General features: G+C 54.0%; 1 protein-coding gene across 2 annotated transcripts in view; it reads right to left on the minus strand.

Annotated features, from left to right (window-relative positions):
- The window catches only part of KRT78 (keratin 78), a 29,504-nt gene extending 13,191 nt beyond the window's left edge, over positions 1–16,313 (minus strand). The window contains exons 1-2 of one of the 2 annotated variants that reach the window (XM_049694127.1): positions 16,209–16,313; positions 15,385–15,426 (exon numbers count right to left, since the gene is read on the minus strand). The gene's annotated coding sequence lies outside the window, so the exon portion shown is untranslated. Of the gene's footprint in view, positions 1–15,384; positions 15,615–16,208 lie in introns of those variants that run through there. The other variant, XM_004274286.4, reaches the window with a different exon arrangement.
- Positions 16,314–16,774: the final 461 nt, after the last annotated feature.

Raw genomic sequence — 16,774 nt, forward strand, 5'->3', positions numbered from 1 at the left:
AGTGACAGAGCCAGGATTTGAACAGAGATAGTTGGACTCCAGAGTCTTTGCACTTAACCACCTCACTGTGCTCCTCTCAGAGACCTGGGAATGTCAGTATTGAAGGACACCTTAACCAACTGAAGCCCAGAGAGGTAGAATGACTTGCCCGAGGTCACGCAGCAGATCCAAAAGTGAACTCATTTCTCAACATTCATCCATGATCAACATTAATTAAGCACTACCAGGTGCCAGACACCATGCCAGCCCAGGTTAAACAAAATTTAATGAAAGTCCCTGCCTTCGAGGTGTTTGCAGTCAGGAAGGGGAGTGGGAGAGAAGTGGGGAATCTATTTGAAAACCAGTAAGTGCAATAAAGTGTTGGAGTCTCCACCGTAGACGCATGTACAGGTCTTGTGGTTCTGGCCATCTTCTCGAAGCAGCAGCGGCAGGAGTGCTTATTTTGGGCACATCGCAGAAGAACAGAAGTCATCTCCTGGGGCAAGATGAGACAGGGTTACCCACACCCATTCGGGTCTTCCTAGCTTTCGCAGGGCAACGAAGGGGTTGGTTAGTGCCCTGTCCTGTTTGAGGGGAACTGGACAGAAAAGGCTCAAGTGTCTTGTGCCTGCCTTTAGTCAGCCTCCCCTCCCCCACCATGGACACCCCATGACTTCCCCGATCTAGGCACAATGGAACCTTCCCTCAGCTCTGCTTTTGCAGCTGGGAAATACATGCCAGATTCTGACCCAGAATCTCCTGAGTCTCCCAAACATCAGCCACTCACACTCAACCTCCATCATCGCGCCGTTTTGTAAAGCCAGATGTACTAGTATATACTTAATATTTTCTTTAAATCAAAGCTAAATCAGTTCACTTCTTTCTTATCCTGACCCTAAGCCGTAATATCCTTGAAAATGTAGCTTTTGCGTGCTGGTTCTAATTTTTTTGAATTCATATTCAAATAAAACATAACTATTAAAATGTAAAACATTCCTCCATGTGCTGTCGGCCTACAGAGAACACAGGTCAATCTCGTCCCTATTCGAAGTTTCCCAAAGCCAGGGAGGGCAAGGAGGGCGTAGCACCCATCAGATGTGGCTGATTTCTATCTCGCCTGTAATTACAGCTCTCTTGGCCTGTCAGGACAGGAGGGGAGGGAGGATATGAAAGGTCTGCCCTTCACTCTTCCCCAGGCCAGGCAGAGCACACTCACACCAGCCTGCTCTGCCCTGGCACCGTTCTGCCTGCTGGGCTGGGGGCGGGTAGCCCCTGCCCTCCTCACTGCACTGGCCATGAAGGAAGGCGCTGCCCATCCAGAGAATGGGCTTATTGTGAGGGAAGGGGTGTCCCAGAGGGGAGCCAAGCTGCTGCCTCCTCAGGCCTCCGTGCCCAGGTAATGAGCCCCCAACACCCACAGGGAGAGGCCTGGAGAGGAAAGATTTGCAAAGCTTTTCCTGGGAGCTCAGTAGTTAAATGTTTGTCTCCAAGTTCCCGGTTGAGGGTGGAAGTGAGGAGGGACAATGCCAAACTCTAACTTTGGAGTAATAACCATTTTCCATGCATAACACACTTTTTAAAATTCTATTGACACACCCCAACGTTCATTGCAGCACTATTTACAATAGCCAAGACATGGAAGCAACCTAAATGTCCATAGACAGATGAATGGATAAAGATATGGTATGTATACACACACACACGCACACACACACACATATACACAATGGAATATTACTCTGCCATAAAAAAAGAATGAAATCATGGCATTTGCAGCAACATGGATGGACCTAGAGATTGTCATACTGACTCTGGGTGCCAGTCACTGTGTCGGGCCCTGCAGATGCTTCACGTTCTTTAATCCTCACCACGATCTGAGAAGTGGGGATTATTCTTATTCACACTACAGACACAGAAACAAAAACAACTGCCCAAGATCTCAAAGACGTGAAGAGGCCCAGCCAGGATGAGAACCCAGATCTTCTAAGTATCCTATCGTCTCCTCAGGAAGAGAAGCCTCCTCCAAGACTCCTTCTTGCAATAGGAGGAGTGTTTCCCTAGTCAACAGAGAACCAGAAACTTCCCCTCTGGTGCGTGCTGGGGAGAGAGGCCGTGGAGGGGACTCGCTGAGCTTCCCTGGGCAGTGGGGGCTGCTGTGTAACAGCTGGCTGTCTGTGGGGTTGGGAGAACACGTCTCTGTTTTGTAGTGTTTGCCATCTTCTAGGGTATAAATGGTCCCGCCATGGCTGATTTCAAGCTACCGGCATGATGTCACTGACTGCAGAGTTGGGAAGAGGTGAACACGGTTAGCCCTCACGAGATTGCACAACTGGCTCCAGCACACCACTGGCCGAGGGTGAGGAAGGTAGAGGCCTTTCTGTGGAGGGGGACCCGTCCCAGACTGTGGGAGCCAAGAACACATCTTTAGGAGCAAACTGATGGTAGCTGGGAGAGGAAAGAGGGCTGGGCTGAGAGGGGAAAATCTGAGTTGAGGGTCCAGACTTGCCCATCAGGACCCAGCACACAGCCACTGCCACTCTGAACCAATCAGGTTCAGCCAGTTGGGTGCCCTGCTGCAAGCAACCACTCCTGAGTTGGTAAATATTTATACAGCATGTTACTAAGGACAGCCTCCCAACACCCCAGAGGTCCATGGGGCAACTTCTAGGGCAAAGTTTCCAGGATTCCTACAACCCTGGGAAAACGAGGTCAAGGCCCCAGCAGAACTCCTGGACTGGGAGATAGGGTAGGGGGTTTACCTGGACCAGCTCCCTGCCCCTCCTCAGTCCCCCTCCCCAGCAACCCTCCCATGGCCATCTGAAGCACTAAGCCCTGGGCATGGGGCATGGGGAGGGGGTTGAATCTTCTGCCCCCCTCCCCAAGGAACTTCAGTCTGAGAGAATAGTATTTTCAGAACTGCAAGTTACAACTCACTAGTAGGTTGTGAAATCAATTTAATGGATCTCGACCAACATATCAGAGTGTATCACCATAAAATTGTGTTCCATGTGTGTATGTCTGTGTAAGTGTGTACAGAACTGTGATATAAAATGCATTTCTTACTAAGGATCATTGTCCAAAAAAGCTGAGATACCCTCTGATAGAGGAGGTGGTCCCACCCCCAGACACACGCAAACCCAAGAAATAAGACCAGAAACAGGAGTGGCGTTAGTTGTCAGGACTGGGGGATGGGAAAATAAAGGTTTAGTCTGGGGAGATCTTCCAGAAGAGAAAAGTAATGAAAGCAGGATTGGGAGGGGGAACTTGAAGAGTGAGGACCGCTCTCAATTTATCCTGAAAGTTAGGAAATTCTCCTAATACCAAATCTAATCCCTAAGCCCACTGATGCATGCTCTGCCCTGCAGCCCGCCGACTCCCCAAAAGGAAGAATCACGGGCCCCTGCTCCACAGAGCCTCCGAGTCACAAAAGTGACAAGGACAGGAACCACTAGTTGGGTCCAGGGGAGGGAGGGTCAGGCAAGCCAGGGAGCACAGACAGCAGCGTGCTGAGTGCCAGCAAGGCAAGGAGGGCCAGACTGCGTATGCCGTGGCGACACAGACCAGGTCTTGGGAATTGTAGACGCTAGTTAAGATCACAACTGGAGAATGACCTGACACCAAAAATGCCCCACACGTGCATAATACCTGCCAGTTGTTGTCAGATGTCAGAGCAGAAAGACCTAAGAGGTCATCTTATCCAACACCCTTGTTTCATAGCACAAGAAACAGGCCCAGAGAGGGCAAGCAACCTGCCCAGAGCACACAGCAAGGGTAGGACTAGAGCCCACTAAGCCAGGATTCATTTCATCCTGCACTGCAGAGAGCCATGAGACTAGGACAGAGACTATAGAAGAGGACCCCAAACCCCCACCCACACAGCCCCCCCATCCCAACAAGCTCATGCACGCTATCATCCACCCATAACATTTCCTGGGCGCTTCTCAGCACCAAGCACTGTGCTCGGTATGCGGAGATACACCACATAATCCCCTCCAGGTAAGAAGGGAGTGCCCCACCTGCCCTCCAGAAAAGGAGACTGGCTCTGTGATCTCCCTGACCTGCTCCAGACTCTTATGACTGTCAGGAAATTCTCGGGTCTAACCTCACTCCTTCCTGCTGCAACATCAGCCCAGTTCCTCTTGGCCCCAGAGGCACCTGCTTGCTAGCCTGGCCTGGCAGGGGGGGAGTGCTGCCCAGGACCTTCTCCCGGCTCCTGAGTCAGCCCGTCCATTGTTCCAATGACTTTACCTAAACCTTTCTGTACTAAGGTGGCACAAAAAGCCCGGGGAGCCGTGCCAGCAGAAGCTTGTGGGCGGAGAAGTGGCAGAAAGAGGAGAGGACCGGCAGGAAGATGTTGGATGGGCAAGTGAAAGGGGGAGAAAATGCAGATCCCACCCACTGCCGTGCTTCTTAAAGTCTAGGCTCCTGTTTTAAAGATGTGGAGGAAGAAGAAGAGTCCAAAGCTGGTGACACTTCCTTTTCTTTATACAAACAATACAAATTCATTGTTGAAAAATTTAAAGCAACAGGTAACAAAATTAGAAAAAATAAAACTCTTCCAAAATACCACCACCTAGAAGTAGTCACTATTAACATTTTGGTGCATAATCTTCCAGACTTTTCCATATGTAAATATCTTTCATTATTCATTAAACCTATATTTATTGGACACTTTCTATGTGCCAGATATTGTTCCAGCGCTAAGAATAAAGTAGTAAAAAAAAAAAAAACAGATAAAAATCCATGCCTTTATGGAGTTTCCATCTCACGATGATGTGTGTGTGTGTGTGTGTGTGTGTGTATGTCTATTCATATGTCTAGTATAGTGCTGTATTCTACGATAGTGTAAGCACCATTTATTCGTGTAAATATGTATTTCCCAGAAGTGGGATCATATCACACATACAGATTTCTAGCCAGTTTTCCTCCCCGTCTGTGTCAATAAATATACCCTTAGATTATAGTGAATGGCTCAGAGCATTCCCTTGCATGTATTCTCAGGGCTTTTCCCCAATTCCACTGTCTGATTTCTTCCCCGCAGGAGACCTGAACCTTGCTCTGGAAGCCCATTGGCACAAGCGCATGCGTGCAGACACGTACAGGAGGCTGCACGCGCGCACTGCAGACACGGGAGCCAGCCGTCGGCCTGATGGATCATGCAGTCTAATGTAGTCCTGGTACGAGACATGTTTCCAGGATTCACCAGGGCACAGACCCATTCCCGGCATTCCCATCCGGGCAGGAGCAGGAGCCCGGCTTCTCCCAGTCTTGACTTCCCCTGCAGGCGGCCGGGGTTCTCGCAACTGGAACCAGGCCTGGGAGCCCGGCAGGAGCCAGCCCTGCAGCAACAGGAGGAACAGAAGCAGGGGCTGATTCTGATCTCCCTGAGTCCCTTCTCTGCCACCGCCTTCCTGGTGCCTGGTGGGGATGTAAGGCCAGAGGCCTCAAACAGCCCCCCTAATGGGGACCTAATGTCCTGGTGATTTCTGGGCATTTTTCTGGACTTTAAGAAAGTCCCAGTATAGCACAGGGAGATCAGCTCGGTGGCTTGTGACCACCTAGAGGGGTGGGATAGGTAGGGTGGGAGGGAGGGAGACGCAAGAGGGAAGAGATATGGGAACATATGTATATGTATGTATGTAAAGCAATTATACTCCAATAAAGATGTTAAAAAAAAGAAGAAGAAGAAGAAGAAGAAGTCCCAGCTGGCCCAGACTGCCTGGGTTCGGATACTGTCTCCACTACTGACTAGCTGTGTGGCCTCAGGCAAGGCACTTAACCTCTCTGGGCCTCTGCATTCCCGACTATAATAAGGGGATAATCATTCCTATTTCATAGGGTTGCTGTGTATGTCAAACAAGATGATACACGTAGAATGCTCAGAACAGAACTTAGCACAGTGTAGTACCCACCAACTATTAGCTTTATTTTATTTTTTTTTTTATTATCATCGTCTCCTGAGCCTCCACTCACCAACCAGGCCTGGCCTACTAAAGGCTGACTTTCCTGGGACTCCTGCTCTCACTGTGGTCTGAAGGGCTTTTTGTGCCCTCCCGACCTCCCAGGGTAAAAGAAAGAGAGAATAGGGACATGCGTGCGAATACATGCAGGGTGTGTATCGCCAGGAGCTTGTAATGAATGTGAGGGAGTGAGCGTGAAGGTGAAAAGAGATTGGACATGATCGTGAAGGACTACATATGTGTGCATACAAGTAAAAATGTAGGGGCTGTGGAAGCCAGGTTTGGGTGTGAATGTGTAAGCTAGCAGTGTGCGTCAGGGTGAGAGTGTGAATACATAGCTTCTGTGAATGTGTATGGTAGAAGACACTTGCGTATGACAGCATGTAAGGGTGTGTGTGTGAAAGAGGGGATAGAGGGGTGTGAATATGTTGTGAGGTTGTGTGTTGTGATGTGTGTGTGTATGAGGGTTGTGTGTGGATGTCCACAGTCCCCAGCCCCACCCCAGGACCCAGGAGACAGTGCTTCATCAGAGAAAAATATTTCCCAGTGCCCTGACTTGTTGTGGAACAGACTTTTTTTCTCCCTTCAAAGCTCTCAAGTTTCCTAGAGAAAAGCTGCTAGCTCAACAGAGCCCAACGTTAAACCCGCCCCTCTGATCGAAACTCGGGAAGGAATCCAGCACCAGCCGTCCCCACTTTGCACCCTCACCCCTACCCCCGCCTGGGAAAGCTCCAGCTTGACCCACACTTCGCCCCCCACCTCCCATTGGCTGCTCAGGTCCACACCCTCTCCCTGTTCTCGCCAGCCCCTCCGAGGGCCAGGGTGCCCGGGGCAGCTCCCAGCCACTGATGAGAACGCTTAAACCCCTCTGCTAGCTTTGAGAGCACTTTGCGTACCTGCCCAGGCAGGCCCAACCAGGGGTAGCTGGCAACTCCACGCAGAGGGGAACTGGGGCTGGGGGGAGGGGGACCAGCTTCAAGGCCCACGACCAACCCCCTCCCAGGAGGCAAGCACTCCAACCCACACTGCCTCTCCTAAGAAGGCAAAATCCCAATAAAGGACTGGGTGGGAGGGTGTCTCAGAGAGAAAGACCACTTGGAGGTAGGGGTTGGACATCAAGTAGGGTCCTTCCTGGGGCTTCCCTGGTGGAGCAGTGGTTAAGAATCCACCTGCCAATGCAGGGGACACGGGTTCGAGCCCTGGTCCGGGAAGATCCCACATGACACGGAGCAACTAAGCCCGTGCACCCCAACTACTGAGCCTGAGCTCTAGAGTCCGCGAGCCACAACTACTGAGCCTGCGTGCTACAACTACTGAAGCCCACGTGCCTAGAGCCTGTGCTCCACAACAAGAGAAGCCACTGCAATGAGAAGTCCGTGCACCACAACGAAGACCCAATGCAGCCAAAAATTAATTAATTGATTAATTTTTTTTTTAAAGTAGGGTCCTTTCTTACATTTAGGGGCTCAAGAGAAGACCTCTCTTCCAGGACGTTGTCTCAATTTTTAATACTATTATATGTATCAAGAATAATTAGGGACACACCACTGTAAAGCAATTATACTCCAATAAAGATGTTTTTTAAAAAAGAATAATTAGGGAGTTCCCTGGTAGCCTAGTGGTTAGGACTTGGCGCCTTCACTGCGGTGGCCTGGGGTTCAATCCCTGGTTGGGGAACTGAGATCCCACAAGCCGCGCGGTGCAGCCAGAAAAAAGAATTATTATCACATAATACACAACTACTACGTTCCAGGTGTTTTATATATTGTGCTTCTAATTAACACCATTTTATAGATGGGGAAACTGAGGTTCAGTCAAGTTACATTACTTGCCCTAGCTCACACAACCAGCGGTGGCAGAGTCAGGATTTGAACCAGGTCTGTCTGTACAACCTGGACCCTTTCTCAGGTTTGTGCCTGCCTCTGCCTGTCTGTTCTTAGCCTGAATCGGCACCTCTGTTCTTCCCCCTCTACCAGGGGGGTTGGGGGAATCTAGAGAAAGACAGAAACCTGCTCAGCCAGCTGGAACAACTCGGGCAACAGCGGGCTGGGGCAGTTGGCAGCACCTTGCAGAGGAGGGGAGCGTGGAGGGGCCTCAGGAAGCAAGGGGAGAGATTGTTGAGTGGAGGGGATAAGAAGGGGGACCCAGACCTCTGTGACACCTGGCTAGGGAGGGTGGCGCATGGTTGCATGTAGGATGGCAGAGTGGGGAGTGGAAATTAAGGTCGAAATTGAGGCCTAGTGGCTGAGCCCCCAGAGTACCTACCCCCCTGTGCCATCACTTCCGCAAGGAGGCCTGGGCCGTCTGCCTCATGGCTTCTGCTGGGCCAGGGGTCTCAGACCGAAGAGCCCAGGTGGTGGGCATCTGAGCACCTCCAAGCTCTGGAATGTGCCAGAGCTTCATTCCTCAAGCCACCTCATTCCCAGCAACAGGGAAGAGCACTTAAGGCCCCAGGCATGTGGGAAAGAGAAACCCTGTGGGTCTCCAGAGTGGCCAGCCAAGGTTCCCGGAGGGTCGGGGACAGAGAAGGGGGCGCCTGGCTGAAGCTCCAGGAGACGGGAGATGGGCAGGGGCCAGGGAGGGAGTGGGAGGTGGGAGAGATAGCAGGGCAGGGTGAATGAAGGAGAAGTGAGGGGAGGAATTGGATGGAGGCCGGTCTGGAGAGGGGAGGTTCTGTCCTGAGACCAGGCTGGGGCAGAGCACTTGGAGGAGAAGGCAGGGCAAACTGCCCCGGCCCCCGCCCCAGCCCCCTCCCAGCTTCCCCAGGGGCAGCCAAGTGCCAGGGAGAACTCATGTCTATCCCCTGGGGAAGCAGGGCTTCAGTCCACAGGCCCTCTCTCTCTGGGACTCCACTCCAGGAAAGTGACCAGTGTCCCCCTCAGCCCCCCAGCTTCATGAAGGCCTTTTGCAAGAGGGGAGTACAGAAACTGCATCAAACCCCCCTTTAAAAGTTCCTTGGGGAGCCTGGCCCACCACCAGGGGAATAGGCCAGCGCTGCAGCAAGGGGGATTGGAGTCAGACCCCTGACACCATTAAGGGAAGGACAACAGACACGAGCAGTGGGCCTGGGTCAAGGGGACGCAGGTCCGGCAGGGAGAGGCTGCCCCACAGAGGCAGGGGAATGCTCCAGGTGACTTCTCTGGAGTCCTCACCTGACCCCAGGGAGTCCTTTGGTGCCAGACCACAGAGCAGAGCCTCCACTCTCGGGGACATCTCAGGAGGGCCCTGCTCTCCAGAGGCTGGGGGTGGGAGTGGTCCTGTTACATTCTGTTCAAGCGCATTTGATACTTGGTGATTTGCGAGGGCGAAAGGGAGAAACTGGGAAACATTAATCCAACCCCATGGGAGCCATATACACATGAGGATAGTGGTCCCCGCCAGTGACATATCATGACAATTAAGAGAGGTAACTAAAGCAGTTAGCACAGGCCTGGCACAGTCACTTGGAGGGAGGGAGCAGTAAAAAATGGTATCCTAAAGCTCAGAGACAGGTAGAAATCAGGTGACAAAGTCTCTCAGGGCCCCAGGGACCTGGCCAAAACACCCTCGGCTCTGGCCAGGGCGAGGTAGCTGGGCTCATTTGCACGTCATTTGCATGTGTCCTGTCTGGCCACTGACACTTGTCACTCCTGTCGCTTCAGAGCCACTGGGCCCCACGTGGTCTCTGTCCCTCCCTCGTGGCCTTTCCCAGACTCCTGAGGGCTGAAGGACCCCGGAGAGAGAAGAGAGCCCGAGTCAGGGACATAGGGTCTGAGAGGGCACCTGGCTTCTGGAGACGGCCCGTACCGCTGCCACCGGCCCAGAGCCTGGCTTAGGGCGACCCCTGCAGGGAATTCCCGGAACAGAGGGGAAGGAAGGGGCCAGCGCTGACCCGTCCCCGCTCCACGTGGGCCGCAGCCGCCCAGCTCCTTTGCCTCCGACCTGTGGCACCGCTCCCGGGCACCTGGAGTCTGGGGGCAGACCCACTCACACCATGCCCCCATCCTGACAGAATCCGTAAACTCACATCCCTCCCCGCAGCCAGCCAAGACCAAGGGGTCAACGGGGATTGTAGCCCAAACACCGGGTAGGAATCTTCGGGAGCTCTGCAAAGTCAGCAACACTCCAGCACCTCTCCTCCAGATACCACTGGATCTGCACTAGTGCCCACCTCGGCTATCACACCCCCATCTCGCAACCCAGGATGGAAGGGCTCGTGGTTTTACTTTTGCAAGAATTTAGGGAACAGAGAGAACTGTGAAGAAGTGGGGAGAAACTCACACCGCCTGTACAGAAGGTGGACCCACCAAGGGGCCCCAGATCACAGGGCTGTAGCTAGCTGGATTGAGTCCAGGCCAGGGAAGGAGTTCCCCACAGTAGGGCTCTTTGGGGGCTCTGGGAGCCACCTAGGTCCCTCCCCATCCAGATCAATTCTGCCCATCCACTTCAGCTGAGAGGGGAACAGGGGAAATGCAGCGACTGCAACATTTGACTAGGGGGAAAAGAATGTCAAAAATGCTCTGAGCCTGTGGTTTGCTTGTTGACAGCCACGTAGGCTCACAACCCTGCTTTTCCTGTGGGGCTGGCCACCACCCCTGTCTTGGCTGGGCGTGTGAACGGGGGCAGAAAAAGGGCAGGGCAGAAGGGTGGGTGTGTTAACAAATGAAGTCATTCTCTCTGGGTGGCTCCTTTTAATTCGCACCTGAAAAACCCCCAGCCAGCAAAATTGGGTCTTGCCAAGTGGGAGCCCTACCCTTCTGGCTCATCCAGACCCTGGGAGCAAAGGGGGGCAGGAAAGCTGAAAGCAGGAAAGGAAGGGGTCTGCTTAAGGCCAGAGCATTTGAGAAGACTTCCTAGTCCTCTGGGGACCCATTGGCAGGACACGGCCACACTCGAGGGCCAGCTGGTCTCCAGGAAGCTTGAACTGGGTTGTGGGCAAGTGGAGGTTGGCAAGGCATTGGTGAACTCATCCCCTCGCCCCCAGCCCCCCCAGGGAGATCAGCCACTGAAGGTGACCAGTGTCCCAGCCCTGGAGGTTACATTACATGCCATTACATCCACGTCTGGTCCTGGCAAGACATTCTGGCCTCCCTCTGGCCATCTGCAACACTTAAAGCAGAGTCACCTGGTGTCTCATGGCAACCCCCCAAAATCCAGTCCCCACAGTGGGAAGCAGAAATTTACTCCACAAAGGGGACAGAGTAAGCCTCATCAACTCCCCTCAAGACCCCCAGTCCCACGATCCAGAGGCCACCCCCCTGGACTTGCCCATTTTCCTCTTCTCCCTCAAAACCCTCCTCCAGGGGTTTCCTTGGTGGCGCAGTGGTTAAGAATCCGCCTGCCAATGCAGGGGACACGGGTTCGAGCCCTGGTCTGGGAAAATCCCACATGCCACGGAGCAACTAAGCCCGTGCGCCACAACTACTGAGCCCACGTGCCACAACTCCTGAGCCTGTGCTCCAGAGCCTGCGAGCCACAACTCCTGAGCCCAGGTGCCTAGAGCCTGTGCTCTGCAACAAGAGAAGCCACCGCAATGAGAAGCCCATGCGCCGCAACAAAGAGTAGCCCCCACTCACCGCAACCAGAGAAAGCCCGCACGCAGCAACAAAGACCCAACGCAGCCAAAAAAATAATTAATTAATTAATTAATCCCTCCTCCGGGCAAGTGCCTGATAATCTCCCTAAGTCTGTGAGACCTTCCAGTCTGATGGGTTCAGGTCCCATGTATGGCTTGAGCTTCTCTGTTCCCTGGATCTGACACCCTCCTCCCCCATCAGGCTGGAGTCCCTGAGGACAGGGCCCGAGTCCCCTCCTTGCTCAAGTCCCCTCCCCAGCTCCTAGGATCAGACAGCACACAGAAGGGACGCAGCCCTGTGAAAATGGACATGGGGGCTGGGGTGGGGGAGTGGTACAGCCAGCACTGAGACTCGGGCTTTTTTGCATGAGAAGACAGGAGCCCCAGCTTCAATCCCACTGCTGCTTCTACAGAATCACTGTGTGACCTCAGACATGGGGGCCTCCATCTCGGGTCTTGATTCAGTAACCTTGAGGGTCCCTTCCAGCTCTGACAGCCTATTCTACTAGGGGTATCCTCATGTGTTAATGGGGGGAGGGGATCTGAGGGCAATGAGAACCTGCTTAAGTAGAAGACTAGCTTGCTGTGGCCATGGCTTCTCAGAAAAGGACTCTCCCTCCCAGAGCTGGGGGCAGTGTTCCTTTTGGCGTCCCCTGAGACTAGAGAACCACTTACAGATGTCCCCAGCTCTGGGGAGGGCTGAGGGTCTGGCGAGAGCTGGGGTTGGGAAGCACATGACAAAGTAGAGGGTGGTCCAGTTTCCAGATGAGTAAGTTCTAGATGCTACCAACACGGTGCCTGTAGCAATACTATACTGTACACGTAAAGTTTAAGGGGGTAGATCTCGTGTTACGCGTTCCTACCACAATAAAAATAAAATAGAAAGTAGAGAGAAGCTGCCTGAAAGCTGTGTGCAGCCCAGGGGAATCTAAGCCCAGAGGGGGATCCCCAGCTGCAGGTGGTCCCCTTCTGGCTGCTTCCAGGGCGCAGCAACAAAATCCTCACCATCACTACCCTCCAAAATCCACCGGCCCAGAGAAGCAGTGGGGAGAGGGCCACCCTGCCGACCCTCAAGTCCTCCCCAGAGAGCCAGGCCATCATGCGCACCCCTCAACCACACGGAGCACAAATCATTGCGGGGGCCCACCCTGGGGCTCAGGCTGTTGGGAGAGGGTGGAGCCTGATTTCAGGTGACAGTGGAGAGGTGATGGGGTGAGTGCTCTCGGGGACAGAGAGGGGCATGTTGGAAGAATGAAAGCGTCCTCTCCCAGGGGCTGAGTGGGAGCCCCAGCAGAGCAGGCACCGCCCTATGCGGAGGCCTCCGCCCCTGTCCTGCCCTGCTGGGCTGACTGTTCCCATCACACCCTGGGCAGTAAATTTTGCTTTTATTGTTGTTGCAGAGGTCATGGGTGGAGGGGGGGGCGGGGGGCAGGGGCCGGGGGGAGAGGGGTGCTGTTTGTGTCTGTGTTGCTATGTGCAGACACACCTGGTGCTTGCATATGTATTGATGTCTGAAGTTTGGTGTGTGTGTGTGTGTGTGTGTGTGTGCATCAGTGTGTGTCCATGAGGTGTGTGTGTGGATATATTCTTGTGGGCCTGGGAGATCACTGTAGCTCCCATTTATTGAGTTATTACAAGGTACCAGGCACTCTCCAGGTGTTGTTTTTTTTTTTCTTTAATCCTCACAACAACTCTGTAAGGAAGGGATTCTAGCTATCTCCATTTTACCGAAAAACAGTTGGAAAGTCAGAAAAGTAGTAAGGGACAGAGCTGGGATACTTGACTTTCATGCCGAAAATGTGTCTGCGTTCCATGTATATGAGAATCTGGACAGAACATCTGTAGATCTGTCTCTCTGTGTCTGTGTGTTTGCATAATCTCTACCTGCTCAGATGAGTCTATGCGTATCTGCCTGTATGTCTGTATCAAGGCCCAGGCTCTGGCCAGGCCGGACTCAGTAGCAGGCAGCACCAGACTCTTAGGAACAATGACACTCCCAAGGAGTGACTGTATTGTCTGAAGCAGAAGACAGAGCTGTGATGTGGCTGACTGTGGACAGAGAATTTTTGCCATCAAGACTGTGCAGGAAACACCAGTGTGAAGCCAACACAGTCCGAGAGTCTGAAAAGCAAGGCAGTCTGTCCCCTTCGAGGAAGGGACGATCTGGGAAGAGCTCAGAGGGCAGCAAGAAGGAGGCAATTCCCCCGCCCCCCACCCCATCACTGTCACCGACAGGGTCACCCCTACCCCTAACCAGCAGGTGGGAGTGGCAAAGAAGGGGACCCCGGAGAGGAGCTGAGACTTCCTGGCTGGGAGCTCTGTTCCCTGAGAGCCCCGTGCTCCGTCTCCTGTACCTCCCTCCCCAGGTAGCGACCACGGGCTCCATCTGGCCAGGTGCCAGGTCAGGGGCCGATCAGGCTGCCTGGGAGGGGGCCCTGGGAGGGGGCCCTGGGAACCGAGAGGCCGGCCGCCCGCTGCAGGGGCGGGGCCAGAGCGCTACGCCGGGTGGCGGCCGCCGATTGGCTGGGCCCTCGCGCTCCCTCGGCCGCCGTGGGGCCCAGGGCGGCTCCCGCCGGCAGCCTGACGACTGACTCTCCGCCCACCCCTGGAGCTGGACCGCCGCCCAGCCGCTTCCGCTCAGCCGCTTCCACCCGACACCCGCCGGCTGAGCGGGGACAGGCTGACTCAGCAGGGGGAGCAGGGGCCTGCCTGCCGCCCTCTGCGCGTCCTCCCCAGGGGCGAGGGGGCGGGGAATGCGTGTCCATCCCTCTGGGAGAATCGAGCCCTCTGGAGAGGAGGGGAATCTGGTGTCTGGTCTTCCGGGGTCGTCCTTGGGGCGGTGGGGACTTCTCTCCCTCTGAAATGGGAGGCTGTGTGTGTGCCTGTCTTTTTGAGGGTGTCTCTGTCTTCCTCTCCTGGATCTTTGTGTGTGCAGCTGCTGGGCTGTGGCTTTTTGGAGTCTGCATGTTGACTTTTTTGGGATGTCACTCCATGACCACCGTTTCAATATCATCTCTGTAGCCCCCACCCCCTCCACACACACCTTGGATGCCCTACTCTATGCCTCCCTCTGAGAGGGGTGCAAGGCCTGAGGCTCTATGAGACAGTGCAAGGCCAGGTCGGGCCTGACAGGGGCTACACATTTGGAGAGTTCTCCAGCTCCGGCTTTGCCCACCTCCACACTGCAGGGCCCCTGAAGGTCAGAGACCAGATGCTACCCTGAGATCAGGCTCCAGTTGCCCCTTCCAAGCCCTGTGGCCCTTTCCTGCAAGATCTCACAGTGACCTTCAAGTGTTCTCAAAGTGATTCCTTAAATAGAAAAGGACCCCCATTTGTCCAGAGACTACTGCGTCTGTTCACCTACTGCTGGGAGCATTATGTTCACATAGCAACTCCAAAAACAAACAGGAGAAACTGAGGCATAGAGTGCGACTTGTCCAAGGTCTTACAGATGTGAGAGTCTGAATTTGAACCCAGTTCTGCTCTAAACCTGTGCTCTTTCCACTGGCTGTGGCTGCCCCCTGAGCTCGTAGGTGGTGTGGCCTCCTCCTGGACCCATTATACTAAAGCGGATTTGGGAGGGAAAAATGCCAACTCCGCAGGAGGTCCTGTTCTCAACTTCACCACCCAGGGTTTCCATCTCCAGGGAGGATCCCTGAGGGCTGTGAGAAGGGGTGGGGTGGGGAGCAGAAAGAAGCTGAGTGTCAGCACACGTGGGCTTTGGAGGAGGCAACAAGATGTATGTGCCAGATCCCCGGGCTGAGGAGGGACGATGTCAGCTTGACCCGCATACATGCACAGTGAGTGTGGGACCCACACACAGCAAGGCACATACCCAGTGGCTTGTGGAGTCATCACACAGAGGAACACAGGAGTGTGTGTCACACTTACACTTGCATCCTTCACACGGTGCACACATGGTCTTCAGGATTGCTATAAACACAAACACATCGTAAGGGGTCAGTGGAATGTTTATACACAGAGTTGCAATGGTTTGGGGGTCATTACACACACACACACACACACACACTGTCAGAACCATTAAAGGGAGGTGATGGGGGAGTGGAAAGAACATGTGAATTTGTTGCAGGAGCAAGTTGGTCCCAGGGCCTGGCCAAGCCCCAACCCAGGAAGCCCAGACCCCTCCCCTCCCCACATCACCCACCCTGGACAGGCTACTGCCAACCGCTGGCCCTCTGCTGTCTGAGCCCAAGACCTGAACTACTCACTTACACATACACAGAGACCTTTCACACACACACACACACACACATACACACACACACACCACACACACACACACACACACAGAGGCCTTGGAGAAAGCCTACACTGACTCACACAGATGTCTGCCACAAACGAGACATACAGAAGTCACGTGGGTCTCTCGGACGACGTGCACACATAGCCGTCATGCAAGCACACAGCCTTCCCACAGACACAACCGTGCAAGACCCTCGCACAGACATGCCTGGGTACCAGTCACACACACACAGCCACCCGTGGCCCTCGCACAGACCCATGGATCCATGCATACAACGAGAGATAAATGCATAAGCAAATCAATCACATGTACAATAATGAGTAAGCAGGCACAGACACACTGCCCCCATCACAAAGGAATCCCCCGCAGCTGCCCCTCAACCTTCCATCTTGGCCAAACAAGGCCCAGGCTTGCCGCATCAGCTCCATCCCCTCCCTGACCCAAGACATACCTTGCCCTGCCTGCCCTGGCCTGCTTAGGTGGGGCCCTGCCTGCTCCCCGAGCCAGCTGCTAGCTCAACACAGGGCAGGGTGCCCCATGCTTCTGGCTGCCGCTCTGGCTTGTCACCAGCCCCACTCCCTCCTCCCAGGCCTGCCTGCCACCTCAGCATCTAGGTCCCAGCCTGGGCTCCACCTAGCCCATTTCTTTCTCTTTTTTTTTTTAAGTTGTTTTTTTTTTAATATTTATTTATTTAGACTGCGCTGGGTCTTAGTTGCAGCATGCAGGATCTTTAGTTGCGGCATGCGGGACCTTTTTTTTTTTAGTTGTGGCATTCGGACTCTTAGTTGTGGCATGCATGCGGGATCTAGTTCCCCGACCAGGGATCGAACCCGACATTGGGAGTGCGGAGTCTTACCCACTGGACCACCAGGGAAGTCCCCACCTAGCCCATTTCTGCAGGCAGTGGGCAGGGTAACTGACCCGCAAAGCTGGGAGCCAAGAGGAGGGGCCCACAGACAAGACCCTCGGGGGGAAGGGACAGCCCATCCACAGCCTCCGACCACCACCCCCTTGTTC

Source organism: Orcinus orca, chromosome 11 (genome assembly GCF_937001465.1).
Source record: "Orcinus orca chromosome 11, mOrcOrc1.1, whole genome shotgun sequence".
Lineage (NCBI taxonomy): Eukaryota > Metazoa > Chordata > Mammalia > Artiodactyla > Delphinidae > Orcinus > Orcinus orca.